Source organism: Triticum dicoccoides, chromosome 3B, assembly GCF_002162155.2.
Source record: "Triticum dicoccoides isolate Atlit2015 ecotype Zavitan chromosome 3B, WEW_v2.0, whole genome shotgun sequence".
In the NCBI taxonomy this organism is placed as follows: Eukaryota; Viridiplantae; Streptophyta; class Magnoliopsida; order Poales; family Poaceae; genus Triticum; species Triticum dicoccoides.
In genome coordinates, this window is record NC_041385.1 from 663943217 (window position 1) to 663950308 (window position 7092).

Below are 7092 nucleotides of genomic sequence, written 5' to 3' on the forward strand. Positions count from 1 at the left end.
GCCATGGCCGAACGCCACCATCGCCACCTACGTCGTTCGCCGTGGCCACAGCCACCGCCTAGCCTCCCCAACATGTCCAGGAGCTCCGCCTCCATCGTCTACGCCTTCTTGAGGACACACGCGCTGTCGGACGCCCCCGAACGCCTACACCGCCGCCATCTTCAAGCTTCGGTCGTCCGAGATCGCCGCCGCCCGTATGTCGCCGTCCGACCTTCTCCGAGCCCGCGTCGACGCCTTCTGCAACCACTGTGAGCTCCCGCATCAAAAACCCCTCTTCCCCGAGCTCATTACGCCCTGTAGCCGTCGCCCCCTTGCCGACCAAATCGCGCCGCCACCTGAGCTCCTCACCGCCGTGGCCACCGTCACTTAGAGCCACAACCGAGCGCACCACCATGCTCAGCGTGTATTCGCGCACCCGTAGCCACCACCAGCGCCTCCCCTAGTGCACTACGATGTTGAAATGCTTGATGCCCGAACTCCAGCCGCCGCTGTCGTCGTAGTTGTCATCGCCTCCGGCCACCCCAGCTCTTCCCGCTTGCCCTGCTGGATGCGCGCGAGCCCCAGCTACGCATAGGACCAAACCACGGTCGATTTGGTCGACCGTGGGCAAAACCCGAGCCACTCTAGTGCGCCTCCGCCGCGGCTTGAGGTCACCGCCGGCCAAACTCCGGCGTGCCGACGTGGCAGGGTACTTAGTGCTAATCACCGTTAGCTAAACCACCACAGACACTGACAGTAGACCCCACCACAATAATTAAGTATAAGATTTACTTCTATTTAGGATTAGATTAAGTAAAGTGGGCCCTGACTGTCAGGGTTGACCTCCCAGTCAGCGTTGACCTGGTCCCACCTGTCATCCACCCAAACCAGCCCTGTTACACTGACCCATGGGTCCCAGCCATCAGGTTTGACCTAGTTGGCGCTGTTGACCGCTGACGTCACAGTGACGTAGTGCTGACGCAGTTAATCATTTTCTGGATTTATTCTTTTTAGGAAATTCCAGAAAATGGTCAAAACTTCTAAAAATCATATAAATTCAACCATAACTCCAAATGAAATAAATTATATATGAAAAATGATCAGAAAAATCCAATCTATCCATCTGTACCATTTTCATGCATGATAGAACAACTTAGGGCTGCTGTTTAGGCCAAATCTTATAATGGCATTTAAACCTTCACATATGGAGTTTGAATTTGAACCTAGGGTTCAAACCAACTTCATTTAACCTGCTGCTAGTTGCATTAGCTCAAACCACGACATATTGCCATGTCACATTCATGCATCATATTGTTGCATTGCATTGATTGTGTTCCTTCTCTGTTTGCCGGTGTTGTTCCGTCTCGATAGATGTGGTTCCGACGATGAGTTCGATGACACCGATGAAGAACTATACTATCTTCAGAAGTGCCAGGCAAGCAAAACCCCCTTGTTCATTCCGATACAATCCCACTCTCTCGCTCCTGCTCTATTTTACTGCATTAGGACAACAACGATACAACTGTTATTTGCTGCGGTAGTTGAACCCCTTTATCCTCTGCATGACCTGTCATTGCCACAGTAAATAGATGAAACCCACTAGCATGAGTAGGAGTTGTTTGAGCCCTGATGTGACTACTCATTCATGCTTGTTGTCATGCCTGCTATTGCTTAGAGTTGTGTCAGATCTGATTCATCAGGGATGAATTAGAGGTGTGTGAACATGTCCTACTGTTGAGAGCTAAGTGTGTGAACACGATTTGGTAAAGGTAGCGGTGAGAGACCATGTAGGAGTACATGGTGGGTTGTCTCATTGCAGCTGTCTTCAGGAACTGAGTTATGTGTTTGTGATCCATGAACAGTTACTACCACACATTGGGCTCCGGGCGCTCCAAGCTCTCTCGACTTATTAATCAACTTGATCTCTGTCCAGGAGTTGCAACTAGTTTCTGGTGTTTGTAGGTAGTGTTAGTAGTCTACCAAGTGGCACCCGGTATAGGTGGGCTTGGGACAGACTAGGCACAGTGGCTCGGTGTACCAAGTGGCACCCGTGGGAATACCGTGCGCGAGGCCGCAAAGTGATATGATGTGTTACATGCTAGATCGGTGTGACTTAGGATCGGAGTCCTGATAGTTTTGGTATCAGAGCTTGACTGCCTGTAGGATTACCAAGTCAAACTGGTCGAAGTTGAGTCTAGACTTTAGTAATATGTAGGGGAATTGATTGTGGGATGGAACGTAAGGCTCTTTTTACTCCTTTACCTTATGACCTTTTGATCTGAGTCATCATATCTTTCTTATGGGGTTAAGGAACTAGGAGGGGTTAAGGAACTAGGATCTCATCTTCCTATTAGGTTCACGTGTTACTAATCCGTAGTCCTATAGGATTGATGGTTCTAAGCTTGAGTTAAGTCCCTACTATCTTCTGTATGTTCATAATTGATCTCAGAAACCTTGATATTGTGCTTCTGAGTGGTTATGCCACCATTTTTGTAGCATGTCTCAAATATTTTTGAGCATTTACAGCCGTTATGCTGTCCGAGTCATCCCGGGTTTCTAAATAGTCTGATGCATTTGCAAATCCCTTCCTCTGGTTTCGATGTTCTTTTCGGCCAGGTTAATCACACTAATTGCTGAGTTGAGGTACTCTATTGCCTCAACATTTATGTTGGAGCTATTATTATGACCCTAGGTGTCTAGAGTATCACCTAGTAACTTAGCCATGTTTTGTGTTTCCAGTGTGATGATTCTGGCCATCATTCTCGAAAGCATCCCGTGATACCACTTAGTTAGTAGGCATTCTATTCATGGGTTCTTGACCCAAGATCCACCCTACTTACTTCATGTTGATAGTGTTTGCTCGTTCCTTTAGGTTATTAGTAACCTTTGCGATAGTCCTCGAAGTTCGTGGTATTTCCTTCTTCCAAATACTATGAACCACTTTATGGCAGAAGTTTGTTGGATCAATAGATCACAATAGGAGTATCCTCGATGAGTTCTCCATTCTATATTGTGGCTCTGCCAGTTCTACCTTTCTGCATGGGTTATCTGGAAGAAATATGTTGAACTTCGTTCGACATGCTAAACCATGCATCCACAACTCAGAAAATCGTATGTTCCTTTGAGTTGTCCCTCTTTAGTTGTCTTCTGACCCTCGACTATCAATTGATAGTCAAGATTATGTGTGCATTCGTTCATTGATGCCTATTACTCTTGTGGTCCATCAAGCCATTCTATTCCAGAGTGACTAGGAGAAACAAACTCCAGTACCCTTTTCCATTTCCAGGATTGGGTCAAAGCAGTTGTGTTCCGTAGATCAAGTTGCAATCCAGCTTCTGGTCTGTTCTACCGTGAAGTATTACCATCTTTATATCAGGGATATCATGGGAATTGCACACCCTCTTATGAATTCTTGACGTAGTGATACTTCTCGCCATCATTATTCACTCATTGGTCCCCGTGTTGTTGCAACCGGAATGCGGACATGTGAACTATGATGTGTGAAATCAATACTCCTAGCAACCTTGTTGCTTAGTAGTTAAAAGACAATAATTTCATTCTTAGCGTGTTGGTTCTTGAATCATCATTCTAAGATAGATTGTGCTACCTAGTCCTTATTGTTGGTGCACTCTTCGATCGGTGAGTTAGGAATTTGTCAATCCCTCGCTCGTTTGATCATATCATCTTGCCTGGAAGCAAGATTGCTCTCGAGCTTAGTAACATATTAGTGGTTCGTGATTCTCTGAATATCTTCTCGGAAGTATCACCAGGTCGTCACCTGACCGCTATGTTGAGTTCTTGATCATTTTGGTTTTCCTCCAAACCACCCATTCTCCAAGAATCTGTGTGGGATACCCCTGAGCTAGTTGGTTAAGCCAAACAACAACTTGGAGAGTTGGAACATAAAAGCTTGTCTGACCTAGTTTATGTTAAGGGATATCTTTTTGTGTGTGTGTGTGTGTTGAAGAAAGATGATATCTTCACCGGTTGGTCCATGTGATCAGTTAATGGACCTATCATCTTATCCAATCTTTGATTTGAGTATGGGCTATCGTCAAATCAAATCAGAACCAACGATATTCATAGTGTTGTCTTACTCGTGGTTAACCCCTCGAGCATACACCATTATATCTTTGGGTCTGACCAATGCTATCACTTGTTCACATAATTATGGAATTCCAGTTATATGGAAACCTGGGTGAAATGTTGTTGAGCCCAATGACAACATTTCTATCTTCTCCATGATTCGTGTTGAGCATCCAGCTGGTGTTGGAAACTTTGTGAGCAATGCTTTCGTGTTCCGTTCATGAAGCATATGTCCGGATGAAAGAAGTGACTTTCTCTAATTCATGTGCATTAGATGCAAGTTGCCGTCGTGGTTTCGAGAAAGTTAGTTTTGCTTCCTTTGGAATCGTCCCAAGTTAGTCATGCATGTGCGAAGTACTCTATGGTTTGATAGGTTGGCCGCCTCCACTCTATATGTGTTCCTTAGCACACCAAGCCACTGATTGATTTGTTCAAGGAGAAGAAGTTCCTTCTTAAGAGCTAGACTTATGTAAGGACTTCGATATCCTCGATGATGGATTCCCCACCTTAACTCGGTAGTGTTTTATTATAAGACTACTACGTGGTCATGCTTGTCTGAGACAGCGTGTTCACATGGGAGTAGTAGAACCGGCTCATGTTTTGGAGCTTGCTACCACAGTCCATTTCCCGAGAATCACGCAACGTTATCTCGTCGGTTTGTGTTGCAAACTTTCTTTTCCAGACATGTTCTCTGAAATATCCTGTTACCAACTAGACCTGAATCTCAGGCAGGTGTGATGGTTGGTACTTCTCCCAAGAACTATGATGTAGGTTCCGGTAAAGTGGACGCACCTGGCCGGAAGAACTATTATTGTAGTATCTTGATAAAGCAATTTGGTCACTTCCCCATAAGGATCACGTAGGATTTACCTCCGTAGTTATTCCTTATGGATTCTTGAGCTCCCGAAGTCCGACCTGTTACTTGATATTCTAGATACCAAACCATTTCAATGAATGGGTTACACTAGCACATCAAGGAGAACATTAAAAGCGGAGTGCTAAATGTCTCTCCGTCCATCATCCAGATATTGTTCCCCTTGGCCTCGCTAAGGTGAAATCTGAGAAAGTGTTATCTCCTTTTTTGCATCTGCATCGTCCATCACCATTCATCATGGTAGTATGTTGTGTTGCCAGGATCCTTGACACGGATAATGGTAAAACCGTTATGAATATGGAAATGCACAAGTTCTTGAGAGCACGCACAAGCGCTAGGTGTTATAGTCGGCACTAACTAGGATTGCTCTCAATTTCCTCGGTTACGCTATAACTTTTCAAACAGTAGACTCACTCTCTACTGTTGAGCTTCTTCCCAGTTACTAAAATCATCCCTTGTGTTGTTATCAACAAGGTAATCCAGATCATCCATTCTAATCCGGGTATGCCATTCTACCGAACCCCTCCAAACGATCGCTCGAGAATTGCCTTAGGCTGGTATAAAGAGTTTCGATTATCTCTAAATCAAGGTAATTCTTTTTGCCACTTAAGGGATATTCCTACGAGTCACCTTCCCTAAGGTGCCCCGTTATGGTATCATGGCAACTCAACTCCTCGCTACGTTGACAACCGTTCACCACCTTCTTAAGTGTGGAATTGTTGTCTACCTAGTGAAGCCTCGTCATCTGTTCTACTCCATCCCTCTAGATGTGTTCTTCGTGTCTCGGCTTGAGAGATGTTGCTATGTCTCATTCCCTGAGTTGATCCTAAGTTGTTCGACCTTCAATAAGATCGGTCCTTTTAGACTTTTTCCCTATCCTCTCATTGTCATGTTGGCTGGAGTTCTCAAAGCAAGACGACGAGTCAAGATGGTGATTGAATCAACGTTCATTTGAAGTGCAACCTGGGTCGTGAAGATTACGTTAGTTGCGTTTCCCGTTCATCTTACCCTATGCTTGAATCTCGGGACAAGATTCTTGTTTAGTGGGGGTGAGTTGTCACATCCCTAGTTATGGTATGCACTAGGCTAGCCCTTCATGTGTGCATCATGTTTAAATTTTATTTAAGTTGAAATGGGGATTGCTCAAACCCTAGCACCAGATCAAATCAACTAGGTTCAAATAAAAATATTCTCAATGAACCCAAAATGCTCTTCAGAAAAGTTCATTATTTTTGGATTGGTCTAGAACCTCTCCCAAAAATGTTGCACATTTTTCTAGGCCATTCTGGATTTTTGAATTAAATAATATAGTATTCGCATTTGGGCATTTAAATGCTATAAAATATTTTAAATTCTCAAATAATCCCAAACTGAAATGTTTACTGTAGGATATATTTCCAACAATGGTCATGAGTAGTTGCATGACTTTTGGGATTGACTTAGTATTTTTAATAAAGCCACAAAGTTGCAGAAAAATAGAAACCAGTAATTAAAATAGGAAACGGAGAGAGAGAGGAAATTACCTGGACCTACTGCTGTGCAGCCCACTTGGCAGCCCAGCCAACTGGCCCGACCCACCAGAAGCCCCACCATCTTCAACCTCTGCCAGTAGGCAGAGGCGTGTCGACGCACGCGCGTCTCGATGCCACCTCCTGCTTCGCGCTGGAGGCTCATCCTCCTCCATGTCCCCGCGCCTGGAGACGCCTCGACCCCCCCCCCCTCTATCCTCCCCCCCTCTTTCCTGGCTATCTCCCTCCCCCTCGCTTGCCGCAGCCATGGCCGAATGCCACCATCGCCACCGACGCCGTTCGACGCGGCCACAGACACCGCCTAGCCTCCCCAACACGTCCAGGAGCTCCGCCTCCGTCGTCTATGCCTCCTCAAGGACGCACGTGCTGTCGGACGCCCCCGAACGCCTACACTGCCGCCATCTTCAAGCTTCGGTCGTCCGAGATCGCCGCCGCCCGTACGTCGCCATCCGACCTTCTCCAAGCCCGTGTCGACGCCCTCTGCAACCACTGTGAGCTCCCGCATCGAAAACCCCTCTTCCCCGAGCTCATTACGCCCTGTAGCCGTCGCCCCCTTGCTGACCAAATCGCGCCGCCACCTGAGCTCCTCACCGCCGTGGCCACCGTCACTTAGAGCCGCAACCG